Genomic DNA, 18972 nt, shown 5'->3' on the forward strand with positions numbered 1-18972 from the left:
ATTACTTTATTCATACCTCTGGAATGATTAAATGGGGCACAAACATTGACAAGACAAAAAAAATGAAATCCCAGAAGAGCAGGCCTTTAAATTTACTTTTTATTCCCTGTACACTCTAATTAGAGGTATATGCCGTATTATCAACTGTGCCTTTAAAATAAAAAGCATTTATTGAGGCCAGCTCTAGAGTCTGTTAGGGTTTTTAGGTATGGCTTCTAAAAAGGCTGTAAGAGCAGTTTACCCTGTATAATAATATTTCCATGGAAGCTGGCTGTATTTTTCATTTTCACCAAATGCCACCACTTTTTCCTCTGCCCTCCTTGGCACTGCTGCCTGCACCTCGTGCTGGAGAGCCTGCAACAGATATGGCCATACAGAAAGAAAAAGAGACTTGGGCAGAAGAGGGGTTTAGTGGGACTGTGCCTGCAGTGCTGTGTAGGAAACTCTGCAGTGAGGGCAGAACTGAGGAGCTGCATGGTGCCAGAGCCTGGCAGAACCAGTGACCCGAGATCCAGCCCTCCCATCCATGTCAGGGGCAGAGGAGCAGCTCCAGCCCTCCCATCCGTATCGGGGGTAAAGGGGCACCTCCAGCCCTCCCATCCATATCAGGGGTAAAGGGGCAGTTCCAGCCCTTCCATCCATATCGGGGATAAAGGGGCAGCTCCTGCCCTCCCATCCGTGTCAGGGGCACAGGGGCAGCTCCAGCCCTCCCATGCATATCAGGGGCACAGGGGAAGTTCCTGCCCTCACATCCATATCAGGGCACAGGGGCAGCTCCAGCCCTCCCACCCCATCCATATCCAGGGGCACAGGGGCAGTTCCTGCCCTCCCATCCATATCGAGGGCAGAGGGGCAAAGATTAATGGGGATTCATGGGGTACTTCAGGGTAATTTTAGCTTGATTCCATATTCCTTTTGACATTACTCTCTGACTGCTTTGCATGAACATTGCTTCAGCTGAAGTCAGGCAGGGTTTGAGGTACATGCTGACTCTGTTGCTTTTGATGACTGAGTGCACCTTCAGCACATATTTATAGAAATCCCTGTGGAAGGGGCTGGATAAGCCCCAAGGGCCAGTCCTCAAGACAGGAGCATCTGAACTGTGTCATTCACAAGAAACATATTTTGAACCTGCTTTAAAAGTCCCAGACTCTCCCTCTTCCTGCCCAATAATCAATTCCTGTGTCTCTTGACCCTTTTCATTAAAGCTCCTTCCCTGGGATTTCCATACTTTGAAATGCAAGCCACCATTTCTTGTCCTGTAATGGATACCACAGGGAGCACACAGGTCCACTTTACAGCAAATTAAATGGAAAACCCTTTCAAAATTCCATTTTCTGTGTTCTGTGCAGCAGTGCAAAATCTTCTACCATTTATTGTGGCTTTTGGTACCTTTTTTTCATTGTTTCAGAGCTGTTACACTGAAACCTGTGTGTGATAATCCAGCTGAGACTTTACAAATGTTCATTGGTATAGAAAGATTATTTTATATGACTGATGATGACCTAACCTAAACCAAGTTTCACCTTTTTGCAAAAGTAGGTCAACACTGCCTTAATATCTCATAGAATCTGGAGATACAGGTGATTCATTCTCTATGAACTGATACCTCTTCCCTTGCTCATTCAGATATTTCTTTTTCACCCCAATGTGTGGCACTTTACCTCTTACCATAGAAAGAAATCTTGCAATTTTGGCTAGGCTCTCCCTGGATTTACAGCTACTCAGCAGTTCAGGTTTCTAGATTTTCAAAAGTATGAGAAAATGTTCTTGATATTGCAAGGCAAAGGTGATCTGTACATGAGTCCAGTGCTTCTACACTTTGTTATTCCTGCTGTGATCATCCAAATCCTTTGGACACATCTAGCACTCCCCAAAGATGCCAAACAGCAAGTCAGCACAGATGGGACTCCCAGTGCTGTCTCTATCTAGCCAGATCTGCAAGAATAAGGAACTATGTGTCTTTTCCACCTGAGTATTGAAAACCAGCTTCATACAATAATGGAATTGACACATGTACATATAAACCATTGGTATTTAAACCTGAATTAGCACTTCTTCTCTGCAAATAAGCATGCCCCTCACTATGACTGTTATGTTTATTGGGTACTGAAAAGACTGTATGCAATATAGACAAAAATAAAAAATTCCATCTAACTCATTACATTAATAAGTGGAAATACCAAAAGTGGTATTTCCACTTTTTAATGTAGTGAGTTAGATGGAATGTAATGAATTAGGTGGAATTTGAGGTTTGGATTCAGAAAAAGAATAAAAATCAACTAATGTCAATCAGTTTCAACTCACTGATCTCAGATTGTGTTTTTTACTACCCATGGAGTTACAAGTGAATTCAATTTTAGATGGGATTTGAGTGGGTTTGTAAAGTTCCTGGAATTAGCTTGTCCTCTATTCACTGGGAAAGTGAACAAACAAACAGAAGTCAGGCCATTAAAATGAAACTATTGCATTAACATGAAAACAAGTCGATGAAATATTTAATAGAGAGACTGGAACAACAATTCCTGCAATTTTCAGGTACCTATATATTAACATGTCTGTACCCATGAAAGTGTGTTGTTAGACATCTGAGGATTGCATAAATATCCTGGCTCTGACTTGTGATGTTTCCTTTCTATACTCAAAAATGCTTGGCTCTGCACAAGAACTGTGCTATACAAGACACAGCCACAAATGGTGAGAATGTTCTCACTCAGTACCAGCTATTTATAATTTCACTGTGCAATCTTATCTAGCTTGTGTAGTAAACCAAGGAAACATATACAGAGAGCTTTGGCTGGAATGAATCTTTTCCCATCAGCCTTGGAGGAGATGTGATCAGTTAACTTAAAAGAGATGATTAACTGTTAGAAGGTCAGAGCTAAGTGAAGTAAAACCTGTGATGTTTATAACAGACAGGGAAGCAGACTTAAGAAGGTGTGTAAAATTAAAGGTACAGTTTTGGATTCCTGCATAAGAATTGAAATATACTCTATTTACAAGTCCAAGAAAGTAGATGAGATGGTGATCCAGCGGCACAAGTACATGTAGATTATATACATTGCTGCTCAGCAGAACAACTTCTCCTTGCCTTTTTCTTGATATATTTCTCAGCCCTGCATTACTCTGTCATCACAAGCATTTTTCTGTCAGCACATGATATTTTCTCTACATGTGAGTGACAAACATGTTAGCCCCATTTACACTGCAGAAGAACCACACTTCAGTGCACAGGTGAGAAATAGATCTATTGCCATGCTGCTTTATTGTGTGGCAATTCATTTTTTGGATTTGCTGATGTGATATGCCTACTAGAGAATGCAAAGAACACACCCAGAGGAGGGTAATGTTTTCTGGAGAACACTGTAGCAAATCAGTGCATTGCCTTTGATTTAAGAGAACTGTACCAGTTAATGCAAGAGAGGGTTTGATTAACAGGACTCCTGGGTAGGAAGGAAAGCACGTGGTCACTCTGTGGTTACTATCTGTGGTTCAATATCAGCTAAATATCTGCATAAGTAAAAATAATTTCAAGAAAAATTCTCCCTTGTTTTCTCTCTTTTCTTTTATAAATTTATGTGTATGGGTTAGATGCACAAGTTCTCATCTGTTTTGGAGCTGAAGTGAAAATGATTAGAAAGAAAGAAACAAGAAGGAAAAAAAAAAAGAGCTCAAGATGAAAATGAAAAGCAGAAAGCCTTAGCTGGCCCTGTTGGAGACTGTCTTCAAACAGCTCTCATGCAAAACCCTGGTAAGAGAGATTGTTTTAGCAAGGTGATTTTTAAAAAAAAGTTGTCACTATTTTTAACCATTCAGTGTATCTCTTTTAAGAAAAACTCAACACTAGACAAAACCAAACCAAAAAAAGCAAGAAAGGAAGCAAGCAAACAAAAAAGCTAGCCTACAGCAAGGGATGGAATAAAAAGTGTATTTAAGATAAAACATAAAACCAGCAGAAAAGAGACTGATGTTTGAAAGAAGAGGCCTTGGGAGAAAGCACGTGGAAATGTAAGGAAAAGCAGAGCACAAAAGCTACAGCAGTACAAAGGTGAACTAAGAGGCTTGGTGAGCATCTGGGAGAGAACAGAACCAGGAAATGTGCCAGTGAGTGGAAAAGATTAGTTTACTGTCTCTGATGCTAAGAACAGGGCAAAATCAAATGGATGACTCAAACCATGTAAGAAGGCAGATCCAGGAATTTTCAGGTCCTAGATATTGAGCTGGATACTATCTAATCAAATATATTTGAATAAATTCAAATGGTTAGACTCAATGTTCCTTTGAGTCTAACCGTTTCAGACTCTAATTTAATGTAGGTTATTTTTGCTCAGAAAGTGACTCATTTATGGAACCAACTCTCAAGATTCATGGGTCCAATTCTGAGCAAGAACTGTCATGTGGAGAAGAGGTGAGGAACCACACACCTCCCTCTTCCCAGGCTGTTCTTAGCTCATTCACTTCTCTGAGCACTGAATTCATTCACAAATTGGGAACAACTCCTGCTGTTACTTTCTAGCACATTTAGTAAAGTGCTGAATCCCAAATTAGTAGTGTGGTGTAGCTAGGTTTTGATAAATGTTCCTATAAATTTACTGCAGCATTCCCTGCTTAGTTCACAAAGGCTGCTCCTGTCAAAGGCAGAAGTAGCTTGAAATTAAATAGTTTTGAAGAAAACATTTTAAGATATAATTTTCTTCATACACAGCTACAAAAAGACCCAGGTCTACTTACAGAATGATAGCATTAACTTTTACATGCAGTTAATATGTAGGCTTTTAGTTAACCTAACAATATTTTGCTGTGTGGCTGATGCATTAACATGTGTATAAGTGAGCACTTGTTCATAAGGAATTTGTCAGACTGTCACCAAAGACTAAGACAGGCAGAGAAGGCTCTGGGTAAAAACACCTGGGGATCACAGCAATCACTCTGAAGGGAATTAAAGCAATAGATTAATTGACCATAAGAGCAATATTCCTTGTTCATGAATCTGGATTTCCCTTGGCTGCCAGAATTATAGATGAAAGAGGAAAACATTCTTGACCTTCTCTGTCAAATAAAATGCTTCTCCCTTTTCCTTTGTCTGATTTACAGAAAAGTGGATTTTTTTTTTCAGTGATTTAGAGGGTCTAAGAATTACAAAGAAAAGGTTTCAATAAAATAGTACCCATGTTCTCATTTATTCTGCTATGTCCTGACCCATAAAGATAGGTAAGAGAATGTTTCAAAAGTTGTCAGCTTGTATCCTTGTAGTCTACCACACTTCCTGACTTCAAAGTCTGTGGCGCACCAGCGAGCCCATGAATGCAGCACAAATGCTGGAAATAAAACTGCATGGAACTTTGGGAAAACAGCACTGTCTGGAGAGAGGTGAGAGGTGCTCAAATCTTTGCTCTGCCTGTAACTCTGTGCACTCCTTGGCAAGACAACTTGTCTGGCTTCCATTTCTCTATCTGAAAAATATCCCTTTACAGGAAATTCAGGTGCTGTCATTAATTAACCCCTAATTAGAAAAACATTTAAATAAGTGCTCTGTTAGACCTTTTTCTAAAGAGCAGTTAAAACATGTGCTTAAATTACATCCTGGATTAGAGTTTACCACTTACAAAATGCTTCATATCTAAAGTCAAAAGATGGTACAAAAGAGTTATATAGATAAGGTTTATTCATACACTGTTCAGTAGAAGAATAAAGTGATCATTTGACAGGGCTGTTAGCTTGTTTGCCTTTTTACTGATAGTGCTTGCTGGCTCTTTCTATGTGCATTATTTTTGGATTAATTATTTTAGTGGACAGAGCTTGAATAAAACACAGGTGCAACAGGGCTAAGCTGAGAGTGAGCAGTCTGACCTATGAAATATTTTGACATAACAAAATTGTTCCATTTCCATATCACTAAGAAACCAAAACATTTCAAAGCATTTCAGCAGGGGAAGCATGTCTATGGCAAGGGCATTTCTCTGGGGTGCAAAAGATAAACACTCAAACTTGTGCTTTCTCACTCTCCTGCTGACTGGACAGGTAGCCACAAGCACAATTCTGGAGTGGATCTTCCTTGTCCCACAAAAACACTCTGCCCTCCTTTTCCCTCTCTCCACTTTTTGTCCAAAACTTTATTTTCCTCTGATATTATTGGATTTGGGTAAATCTGTATATTCTGACCAAGTCAGGTTTCTTTAACAGATCTGTTCTCTCAGACAACTGGGTCTCCACAGTCTCACTCAGTCTTTGGTGGGGTCTCTGCTCTCACCTTGACCTAGTCTATGTTCAAACTGCTTCTGCGACTACAACATCAAACAATTCTCTCAGAGGAGAGATAATCACTAATAAAAAGGTTAAAGCCTTTCTATTTGTTTTGGGTTCCCATTTCTGTCTCGTAATGGACTGCCGGAGGAGGAGAGAAAAGAAAAAATAATATTGGTGTTTATGGTGGCATGTATTCTGTTTCAGAGGGATCAGTATCATCAGCAAAGCCAGGTGAGATCTGCCACTGCCAAAGAATAAAATCTTGGTGGGCAGGTGTTCCACCAAGCTGGATTGGCAGTCTCTGTCACAGAGACTTCCAAATATTTATTGAACATTTACAAGTAATTTCTTTTCTTCAAGTTGCAATAAATGGACAAATAAAATACTGTAAGTGTTTTGAAGCATCAAAACAAGGACTACACACTCAGAAACAGCTCCAACTAGTGAAAAACACAACAGTACATCTGCCCAGCAATAGATGTTACTGTGAAAGCACCACCCTTTGTCTCTACCCTCTGCACCAAAACCTACTGCATGGAGAATCATTTCCATCTCCTCACCCATGAACGAGATACAGCTCCAATGCATTGTCACCACCATGAGGAACTCCTGGGCTCCAGGGGATACAAGAAGTCCCAACCATACTGGCAGTGGGACTTTTTGGAGACCTCACCTAGGAGTACCCCACGTGGCAGAAAGCAGCTCCATTTCAGTACAGGCACAGCAGGACTGGGAATATCAGCTCTGACAAACTGGAACTGGCAAACGCTCCTGCTAGTTCTGTACCCGACCAGCCACAGTGAAATGGACTAATGGATAATCACCTCCATCCTCTGGCCCCCCAGATGATGAGGTACAACTCTGTGGTGGGTAAATCTCAAGCCTGTCACATGCTGGGTGTGGAAGTTTGGCTGCATCGTCCTTGGGCAAGAGAGGAACATCCACAGCAAGAAGTAAAATCAATTTATGAAGGCCAGTTCAACTTCAGTGAGATCTTCATACACTGAAAAGTAATTTTAAGTGATATACAAATAACAAAATCATTTTGGGTACAAATTTGAGAAAAAAACATATACATAAATATGTGTACATATATATGAGTGTGTATGACATAAATATGTGTACATATATATGAGTGTGTGTGAATGTGCCAATTGAGAGAAGAAAAGAATGGGACATCATTGTTGTGATTTTTACTTTTTAGGTACTTAGATCTCTTTATATCTATAAATATATATATAATTTCATATCATCAGTAATTATATGAAATGATTTATATATATATAAATATATATATGATTTCATATCATCAGTGTATATATATATACACTGTAACACAAACCATCTTATTGAAGAGATTATTCTGATGTATTTTTCATTTTTGAATTATTAGTAAGTATACAGCAACTATTCAGGGAATCAAATGGTTAATTTCTTCCAGGAAAAGTAAAAACCTCAAGACTAGGAAAGGAAAATATTAAGCAAATATCATATAATGCTTGGATCCTAGTGCATCCCAGTGATATTTTTTTTCCTCTACTGAATTCCTTGTAAGAGAATAAAGACAAAAATGTACCTCCACAAAAGATTTGAAAATGTCTTATGGTGGAATAATCAAAATGCTTTCTGTTTACTAAAATAATTCATTGGTTGCTAGAAACACCTTTGAGTATAGAAAGTTAAGTCATAACTCTATTGAAGTAAATTACATTATTAATAAACATTCCTGTTCAATTCAATGAGGAACAGGACTTCATCAATATCTCTTTCATCATTTTCTTTAGATATTTTGGGGGCTTATTCTCTCTTATTTCCACAGACAGTGTTCCCAAGCTTACTAAAATTAGTGCAACTCTCTTCCACGATCTCTTGTCATCCCAGTTCTTCTGGGATCAGGCCCAGAAAGAGTAAGGGACGGCTCTCTGGAGAAAAGATAAAGTGTATGGAACTGGGCCAAAGGAGAAGTCTCAGGAAAAACACAGGGAAAAACCATTGCACAAGTCAGGCTGAACCTTCCCTGGAGCAGCTGGGTCAACAGGGTTGGGGACGCCGTTCTGAACCCAACAGAGCCTCTTCCCTTCAGTGAGAGCCAACATGAGAAACTGGAGAAAGTTTAAATCCCCAGGCTCCCTGAGCCCTCCCCACAAAACTTCCCACGAAAAGACATGAGGAGCCTGTAGATTTCATATCATCAGCTACTCGCTTTCATGCACCATTGGAGAGAACTCAATCAAGTACATCAACAGAGGCAACATCTAAAGTTTTCTAGAATATTTCTGTTCCCCAAACAGATACTTAAGCGCCAAGGATTTAATTTCTTTATTATTGATATTTTCTTTAGTTACTCTACTATTTGCTTTTAACATAGTAAAAACAAGTTAGTGGAGGGGAGGTAATATACCATTGGGTATTATTCAGAGATTTCTTGTAATCTCTAATATACAAATATTGAGGGGGAAAAAAAAGGAGAGAATATTTTCTTATATAAGAGAATACAAGATATAAAAGACATTCCTAGTAAGACATTCCAGCAAATATTTTAATGATGTCATTAATGGTTTTTCCTTTAAGGAAAATAACATCACTAGGCTTCATCTCTATGTATTACTGCTGAGTTGCTTGTGCTTGTTCAGCAAAAACAGTTTAAAATAGTTCAGCATCTATTTGAACTAGATCAGCATCCATGTAAACTGTATGACTGTCATTTAAATGGGTGCCTGTTTGGTTGAATAGATGGTACACTAGTTGCTAGCTGATGACAGAAACATATCTTACCAATATTTAATTATAGCTTTGGAAAGATTTTTTTCTTTTGCAAATCAGAACTGTTTTGACATAGTGTGTTGTCTTGGATGCTGTTAGTATGTAACATAGCTAAGGGTTTCAGATAACTGCTCATTAGTAGAAGACGTGAGTACATGATTCACACGCTGTTAATTAAACTTGTTAATAACTCTTGAAGCTTTTTTGTGTAACTGGCAGCTACCTGGGACATGATAGTTTGCACCTGTAAATGTGATGCAGATGACGTGATTCAGAAGACCATCTGGTGTAGGAAAATCTGATTTCCCCCAACAAAGAATGGGGAGCACTGGAAAAACAGTGTCCCTGCCTGGAAAGGAGACTCTACATCTCTCTCTATTTTCCCTTTTCTAAACACAAAGATTTTCCCTTTGAAAGCAAGTATTAAGGAAGTTTTTACTAGCACACTAACAACACATAAAAACACAGATGAACAAGAAATACAAGAATTGTTAAATGATGCAGCATCACAGGCCTGTCTACAGACTTGCAAATTAGAGAAAACTTGAGAAGACCAGAAAATATTCATTAATTGTTGAATGGTTTAATCCTGAGTAGAACAGTTATTTTGAGTAATATTCAGTGGTTTATTGCACAAAACCCAATTTGAGATAATTAGCAATGATCAATCTTTCCTTCATTATATCCCAGATTTGACTGTAGCAGGAATTCAGGGTGTGTAAGACAAACTCAACTGAAGAAACATAAGGTGATTAAAAATCAGATAAATTCAATCTATTTTGTTTAAGGCAGATATCATAGTGTACTTTCATACATAACAAAACAGCTCATGGAGAACATATATGAACAGCTGAATACTGAAAAACTAGTAAGTGGGAAAACAGTAGAAAAAATATAACAAATGCCAGTTCCTAATAATTATATGAAAGTCTACTTTGTAAGTAGTAATGAACATAGTCCATAAGTAGTAAGTACTAATGAAGATAATCCATAATCTCACTTTGTACAGTGAAGGTAGAACAAAAAAATTGTCTACTAAATCGGAATGGTCCTACAATACTCTCCTCCACAAAGAAACAAAGTTGAGCCTTAGAAAAGGCCACTTAAGGGTGGTAACTAGGCCAGAAATTAAGTGAAAACAGTAACAGAGAACAAATAAGAGAAGACAAATACAGAGCTACCAGGTAAAGGAGCATATTTCCTTCTTCCTTCTGCTTCTCATGCAAGCAAAACACTATCCAACACTCACCTACTTCAGATTGCAGTAGGCTGTGTATTCAGAGAGTCCTAAATCTCTGCCCTATATCTGAATTTCCTATTAATGCCTTTGGTGGACATTAATATTGCACTGCTTTCATCTAGATGTACACTTTGAAAATGGCTGAGCCAGACAAATGCTTCCCTTTGTGAATACATTAGAATCTGTGTCTGGGAAAGCAGACAGTCACTACCATGTTTTGCTCCATAAAAGCAAAGCCTGCATTTTGTTACCTTTGGAGGAGGCCTACTCAGCACATATGTTACACCAGCTCAGGAAACAATAAAATGTTAATTTGCCCATTGGATTCTCATTTAATCAAATGATTAAGTGATATGTTCTTCTTATTGCCTGAATTTCAAATTTCCTTCTCTTTCTCTAGCTTTAGGCATTGCTTATCCCTTTTATTGTTTCTCCTAATGGCTTATTTTCTGCTGGTAGATATTTCATCTCTCCCTCAGTACAGCTGTGTTAGTATATCTATAGAGATATATGGGAAGCTTTACTGGATTTCTAAAAGATTCTGTCTGGATTTTTGGAAATAGTGTCCTTTGCACAGTGAGGTATCTGCTGACAGGAATAAGGGACATGTTATAAAAAAGCACAAACATGCAATATGATTTCAAAAAAATTAAGTGCTCAACAACTTTCAAAAATCTCAGAAGTCATAGATTGCTGATAGCCTAAATGCTCTTTACCTGACCAAGCCACTAGAAAAGTGTTTCATTTCAATGAAGGCAGCAGAGATTATTAACTGTGGTTCTTCAAGTCAATTGCTGGGAGGTGACAACCCCAGCCCTGCTTCTCTCTAGTCAATATTCACATTTGGAGGAGAGGAGAGCTCTCCTGGCCATCCCATCCTGCAGTTCTGACCATTGGCTGAATCTTATTTGGCAGCAGAATATCAATTGGCAGAAGAAAAACAATAAGCAACTACACAAACTAACAATAAATATATCAACATATACTAACTCCCTCAATAAATTCAAAAGATAATACAAAATACTATGTTTTGCTACAACGTAGTATCTGAGAAGCAAGAGCAAGGAAATGGAAAACAGCTACCTGTGTATACTCAGCCGAGGTAAATCACCACAGCTTTCTTGAAGTAAACTGAGTTACAACAATTTATAACAGGAATTTGAACCCTGAACTGGATAAAATTACTGAGACATTTGGATTTCCTGTTTCTTCCTGATTACAGAAAATGAAGAGCAAAGTAGCTGTGCAAAAGACCTGAAAACTGCATCCACCTGTATGCAATTGACCTATTGATAAAATTCACCATGGCCCTTTGCTAGAAGAAAGGAAAGTATTCAGCATCTTGAGGCAGCCACCCAGCTGTCCATGCTTGAGGAAATCCTTTCTGACCAGCAGACTATTGATTCTGAAAAAGGCTATATTATCATAAATCTTGAGTGACTTGACACAGGTCAGTGCAGACAAAATATTAACCACTCTAAAGTGCTTTAAAGATTCTCAGAATGAAATTAAAAAATATATGATGTACACTTATCTCTAATATAGATTTTTCTTCCTTGCATTTGCATACCTCTCTCACTTTTTCTTTCAGAAAATTGCATCTATGGTAGCCCACAAAAACCTTCCACCTGCAATCACAGGAGTAGGCTGCACAAAAAAGTGATGAAGTAGGAATTTCTCTGTTGGACAAAGTAGATTTATTATTTTTTAATTACTTCTGTGTTGTCAATTGAATTAATTAATCCACGTCAAATGGCGTGCTCCTTCCCTGAATATCTCTTGAGATGTCACCTAGCAATAAGTGGTAGTTCTGATTAGCAGAATGATAAATAAATAAACCAGTTCCAAATAGCAGAAACCAGAGTTTTGGGGATTTCTACTTTGTCAGGTCTAAAACATTCAAAATACCTTATATACAGGTCCTTCCAGCACTTACAAACTGGCATTGCCTGAATTAATGATCCCTCTTTCTCGTGCTCAGGGGTGCTGTGTTTGGAGTGCCATCAGTCCCATGGCAGTCCCACAGCTGGTGTGTTGGCATCTGGAATGTCCTTTCCCCTGGGATTTGATGGTGAGGGCAGACCTAAAGACCTTTCCTCATGGTCTGCATTTCTCCTCAGGAGATGGTAACACATAGAACACCACCACGGTCCATTTTTCACAGGGGGCTGAACAGATAATGGGCTGAGCACCACACCTGTTTCCATGTACCTCAGAACAAGAAACCACTTAACAGGGAAAATCATCTGAAGGATTTTGTAGTTTTAAGACCTTTAAGGTCTGATAATAGCATGGCAAAAAGTGCTTTAGGCTACTTAGGTTCAAGCATATCCTGGCTGAGAAGATAGTCTCTCAACTCCTATGATTCTGAATCTGGGGTTATTTTCAGATGGAGCTATTTAACACACCAGAATGAATTTCTTAAAGTCAGCCTTTTTCACAGTCTCTCACAAGTACTTACTGTGCTTACTCACTTTCTTGCAGAAAATTGCAATCTTATTTAATTGTGGCTAAGAAGGATTGAAACTTAAAGGAATGTTCATATAGTGGACAATTTAGCTCCAGTCTTATATGAGCTTCTCATTCTCTTTTTCCATTATCTTCTCACTCACAGACATTAGAGAGAATTCCTTAGTGCTGTAGCTTCATATTCTGATTGCTTATATTTAAAAAATTCATCCATAATTTTGTCTATCTGATTAGCTTAAACTGTGAGAGAGTGGCTTAGCATGAAGCATTTACAATATTGTTAGAGGCATTTATGGTCCTGTTTTTTCCAAGTGACCTAATGAACACTATGCATAGACTAGAGCTGCTGGTTAGTACTGTCAGAGGAGAAATCTCTCTCTCCATTCACTCTGCAATCCCTTTCCTGAAAACAGGGGTCTCACAAAAGAATCTAAATCAATTCTGATTTTTAAAATATTTTACTCCTTGTAAATTTGCCTCAGAGACAAGCCCCATTTCTCTGCAGGGCTAGTTTGAAATCCTGGTGAGTGTGTCAAATCTTCTCTGTGACCAAGATAGTCTTCAGATATGTAAAAATACAAGGATATTGTCCAGAGGGGCATTTTCTCTGGAAGTATTAACAATCAAATTATCACAGAGGGTGGTAAGCAGAGGAGAACAGGGACACTAAAAACAAAGAGCAGAGACACAAACTGGTAGCAGAGAGATGCTTTATGCTATTCTATGTAGCTCATTCTATAAGCTATTCTGTTTGTAGTATATTTCTTGTTTTTTAGGATTGTTATTTTTTTCTGCAGAAGGTCAGGTAGTTGAAAAAAACCCGAAGGACAGATAGCTCTGTAGCAGAGGTCAGTAAAAGAAAGGTTGCTGAGTTCTTAGCAGGAATTAAAGGTTTTGTCCTGAATAGTCAAGTGTAATTTTTGTCCTTGAATAGTAATTACAACTTGACAGAAATACCAGTTTTTTCTAGATGAAGATAGAAACTAAGCATTGTTTATGAGCCTACACTTCTCGAGTAAATAGATTTCCCCTAATTTGCAATTCTAAAAATACATTTAAACCTATTTTTACATGGCTTCTGTTAACACAGGAAAGATCTAGTCAGGCAGTTTTTGACAAAATTTATTTTTCTTGAAAGGTGTTGTTTCATTTAAGCTGAATAATTAATGAGGCTGAACAGCTTTTGAAGATATGTTCAGCGAGGTTTTTGAACAATAAAATTTTGACCTATGTTTTGGTACAACTAAATTTTGAGAAAACATGTTCCAAATATTTTGTTTCGACCTGAAAATTCCAAACCCCAAAGTTTGCTGTGAAGCAGAACCTGCATCTTCTGCTCTGCATAGAAGTGGTGAGAATGCACTGCAGAACTCTGCAGATTCCTCTGCTGCCTGCAGTTTTCGCAGCAGTTTTATTACAGGGTTAAATGAGCTGCATTTTAATTGCTTTCTAGGTTAATACATCCAAGAGCAAACTGCAGTATCTTGTTTAAGGTCTGCAGAAGTTCTGCTTGAGAACTGTGCTAAGCTGAGTAGAAATGGAACAAGAAAATGAACAAAAATTTCTCTATAGATAATGCAATATTTCCACCTGGCTTTCTATTTGTTCTCATGGATTATAAGCAATTCTGGAGTGATAGTAATAATTTTCAATTGTTGCAATTTGGTTTTCTTTTTGTCTTCTTTCCTTTGTTTTCCCAGTGGGAGTTCATATTAGCTACCTTTTCCATAGAGCTCAGGTGGGTTGTGACAATCCAGCTCAGACAAACACAATTATTGTGTCATTAACAAATCTTGCAGTAACCTGCTGTACAGAAATGTGGAAAGCTGTACCATTCAAATATATAATAGATACAATATGTTTCACATACAATAAATTAATGAAATTGCCAAAAAGCAAAATCAGTCAAACTCAAAAATGCTATTTACATTTCTGACTAAGCAGTTTGGGCTTTTGTAGTAAGATAGCAGTCAAACAGAGGGAAAAATATGTTTGATGAAGTTTCATGCTCTGTATTGTTTTGTGTTGCTTGATTTGTAAAATAAAGCCACAAGCCAGGCAGACTGGTAAGTGCTGCTAGTGGGAATTTTCTGAAACAATTTCACTAATAATGATTTTTTTGATCATGGTGGGTTGTGTGAAAATGAATTCTTTTATTTGCTATGCATGCTCCCTTGCTCATGTTTTATGATGTTTGAATGCTTCCAAAGTAGCCACTGCCTGGGCTTTTAGTTCAAACAAAATATAACACTCAGATATTCAACGAGCAAGAGAACTGAGCTTCTCTTTCATGCCCGGAACAAACTCCCACGTACTAAAGCCAAGGGTTAAAGAGTGAGGTGAGAAAATTAATAAACTACTACTGCATTTTTGTACTAATGAAAGCTTAGTTACTATTATGTGTTTTTCCAATAATTGCCCAATGCATGGGTTGACAATTTAAACTTTTAGAGGTCTGATTATACAATAGAGAAGAAGGAAAGGAATACGAGTAGGAAAATAGAGAAAGCATAAGACATAGTGTACATTAACTTACACATCTAAAATGTAAATGTCTAGGCCTGAACAATTTTCCCTACACCCTTTCTAGTCAGTCACTGAGGAGGAACAGGCAGGGACAGATTCCTCTTGCATTCAGATAGTGATGCAAAGACAGCTCACAGGCATCATCCTGTTGCTCACCTCTTGCTATATGGAAAAGCTAAAATGACCAAATGAAAAGCTGAAATGACCAGCTCTCAGACATTTACAGTTAGATTAGATTACTCTTACCTTAGCTAACCAACAGGGCTTTTTTTTTATGGAACAAATTGTGTTTTAATGGAACAGCTTGAAGTTTATTGAAGCAATAGTTTACAAGGGAATGGCACAGTTCCTTCAGCTGGGCTTTTTTCTTTTGAGACTTATCTTTACTCTAGATACTTTAATTTTATAGTCAACTTAGTAAATGTTTTGGGATTAATTAGTATGTCTGTCACCACTAAATTACAGCTGCACTATCACACATGATACCCACTCACAGGGCTGAATAGTTAGCTTGACTCAGCACACTCACACTACACCACTTGTGGCAACTTTGTTTCCCTAAATGTAGCTGTAGAGTGAGGCTTTCAAACGATCTGTGACTCTTTGGTCACCAAAGCAGAGGAGCAGGGTGACTTCAGTTAGTTAATGAACTGTTCTTGCTCAAGTTGCTGCTGTGCCACTCTTGCATTACTTTTTGCATAAAGCTCTTCTGTAACCTCTCCTGAGCCCCAAAACTATAGACCACTATGCAAAAATTACACTGGGGCAAATATTTAAAGCTTAAAAAGGTGTCACACCTGTATTTCCCCATCTCTGCCATAGTCAAACTCCCATCAGACAGTTGACTGGGACAATAGCATCTCCTGTGTAATTCTTGTCAGTCTGGAAAAGCTTTCAGAGAAATTTCCCTGTATTCTATCACTGCCTGTGTTAGAGTTCAGCAAATACATCTCACTATAAAAAACTCCAGAACATTCTTTCTGAAAAGGTGCTTTGAAGTCTAAACTCTTGTCCATATTTTCTAAATATATAATCTTTCTATACCCCTTGTCCTTATGTCTTCACAGATTCTACTTCACTAGTACTATTGCAACTCTTACCACAAATCTCATAATGCATTTTTTTCTTTTCAAGGAACGGGAAAATTAAGCTTCCATTGGCATTAAGAGGACTTCACAGGGCAAAATTATTCTCACTTTAGGAAACCTGAATTTGTTTCCTGAAACTTTCATTCACGCTTACCGAAAACAAAATTGTTCTGTGAGTGCAGCTTGGTCTGTGCTGATTTGCGTGAGAGTGAACACATCCCCAGCAATGCACAGCAAAACAGCTCACGGCAGCAGGCTGACATGTTGTATGTCTCCAGGCAAAGCAAGTCTTGTGACAGATCTGAACGTTCACTACATAATTCAAAACATTGTTGTAAGTATAGTAAATAAGCCATTAAAGAAAATTCCTCACTTATCACTTACTTAAACTTTTAATGCAGCTTAGCAATTCATACATTCATTCTCTTCCTTGCTCAGTGGTTACAGCTACACCACACTCCACTGAAAACAGAATGAGCAGAGATAGCAATCAAGCTGACCCAATGGGAGCAACCTGGTTTTTATGGTTTGGACAATACCCTCAAGAGATTACAGACTCTCTTAAGAAGAGAAAGAGTTTCATGGTATTTCTTAGGACAAATCCCAAAGGATTTGATCTTTCACTCAACCAACGGGTCACAGATTAGCATAGTAGGCATTGTCCTGGTTTCTAGGGTTTTCAGTTTTATTGATGGCTGAGGCTAACTTCTCAGGATTGCTTCACCTGTATGGATCAATTTATTCTGAGAAGCCACGCTGGATATGTTCCTTTTTCTGTGCTCAGCTGGCAGCTGCAGAACTCTGGGTGAGGCTGGAGGGGTTCCAGCATGCTGTGCTCCACACACCCCTCACACCAGATAGGATTGCAGGAGCTCCTGAATCACGGGGTGAACCTGAGCATGTTCCTTTAAAGCTTGAAAGGTCCACATTTCCTAAGTGTGAGGCTATTTGTTTAATAATACATTTGTTTTATCTCTGTTTTCACACATCTCCTGATAACTGCCTGACAAGTTCCTAAGGGAAATGGAGCCCAGGCTGGTTACAAAGGTTGTGAACCACGAGGAATTATTAACATGAGTCCCCTGAGTCTGGAGCCTGTGATTGCCTGACTTTTGGCCTGCAGCGTATTCCTGAGAGACAAATAGTGCTCAGTGGGAGCACAGCGAGTGACCTTCCACCTGGGGTATGAGGAGGCCTGACAGATGCTCATGTGCCATGTGTTATTTGTGACACGTGGCAGCTCTGACTGCCCTTCACTTGCCAGCAAGATGACAAGACCCAGAAAAACAAGGAGCCTCGCAGGTTTTGGGCCTGATGCCAGTTGTAGAGCTGAGTTTGATGGAATAACTCATTCTTTTACCAGATCATCTCCTGACCCTAATTTTCTTTTACCCTTTACTTCTGGAAAAAGTGCAGAGGAGTAGTCATTCCTCCTCTTTCCTTCACATTGCCAAGACTTTTTAAGGTTCTTTTCTCTGGACATGGATCCTAGTTTTCTGACGCTTCCCATAATAACTCACCTCATGCCTGCTTTTCCCTTCTTCAGTCTTGCAGGTCTGTTTAGGAGCACGGTGTTCCTCTGTGCTATGATGAATTTCACCCTATTCATCACAGCCCCATTAGCAACCTGCAGCTCCAGGGACAGGCATCTGGTGCCCCTGTCTTTCCTGGGGACAAAGGGGAGAGCTCAAGCACCAAGCACAGCCCCAGGAATGTGCACAGGAGACTCAGAGCCCTGGACCAATGTGAGGCACACTTTCTTTCTCTCTTTCCTTAGAGGTGAAAAACTTTGCTTGTGTGAGGAATGCCAGAAAACAGAAGCAGCCTGGGAAAAGCTCCAAATTGCTGCTGCCACCATGCAAGTGGGAGGGGATATGGATAAATAAGGGAGCCCTTTAACCTAGGCTCTGGCACTGCCAATGTCAGATCTTGTCTTAGTCAACAGGACTACTAAAGTTACTAGAAATGTTGTCTCTTTCCTTTTTAGATGTCAAGGAGGAAATTCAGCTGAATTAAATCTGTCCCATCCTGTTGTTTATTGCTCATTACGCTATCACCTTGTGTGCTCTGCCCACCCACCAGATTCCACAATCCTTTTCCATTTTTTTTTTTGGGAACTTTAAAAAGTTGCTTTTGGACCTCATCAAATGTTTTATTTTTACACAAGTGCATGTGATTGAAGCCAGCATCTGCAGTGCAGGTGTTTACAGATGTTGCTGTAGTGGCCTGGAGTACCCTGGTCCTGGAAAACCCTCTGAGAAAGCTCTCACATGTTTTTAGAGAAGAAATAAACTTTTTCTTGTATACATAAATCAAATTCAAATATAAACCACTGAGAGCTTTGTTGGCCTTGAACTAATACATCCAGAGTTCATACACTCCAGTACTATATAAATAAGAGTAAGATTTGAATGTCCTATTTTGACTGCAATGGCCTTCAAATATGCAAGCAGTACTTGTGAAGAATGTGCCTGACATTTAAGTCTGTCAAGGTTCCTGGGTAATTTTTTCCTTTACTTCCTTGTCCCAAATTCTGCTCCTCATCAACTTTTAGATGCAGTTTTCTCTTTTTTTCCCCCTTCTCTTCTGAATATGCAGAATAGAGTTTTTGACATGCTTTGGAGCTTTGAGGTGCAATGT

At 38.8% G+C, this 18972-nt stretch overlaps 1 long non-coding RNA gene across 1 annotated transcript in view; it reads right to left on the bottom strand.

The window, feature by feature from the left end:
* Positions 1 to 16624, bottom strand: part of LOC134418106 (uncharacterized) — a 78021-nt gene extending 61397 nt beyond the window's left edge. The window contains exon 1 of the long non-coding RNA XR_010027700.1: positions 16487 to 16624. This is a non-coding gene — a long non-coding RNA (uncharacterized LOC134418106). The remainder of the gene's footprint in view (positions 1 to 16486) is intronic.
* Positions 16625 to 18972: the final 2348 nt, after the last annotated feature.

Source organism: Melospiza melodia, chromosome 4 (genome assembly GCF_035770615.1).
Source record: "Melospiza melodia melodia isolate bMelMel2 chromosome 4, bMelMel2.pri, whole genome shotgun sequence".
Classification (NCBI taxonomy): Eukaryota; Metazoa; Chordata; class Aves; order Passeriformes; family Passerellidae; genus Melospiza; species Melospiza melodia.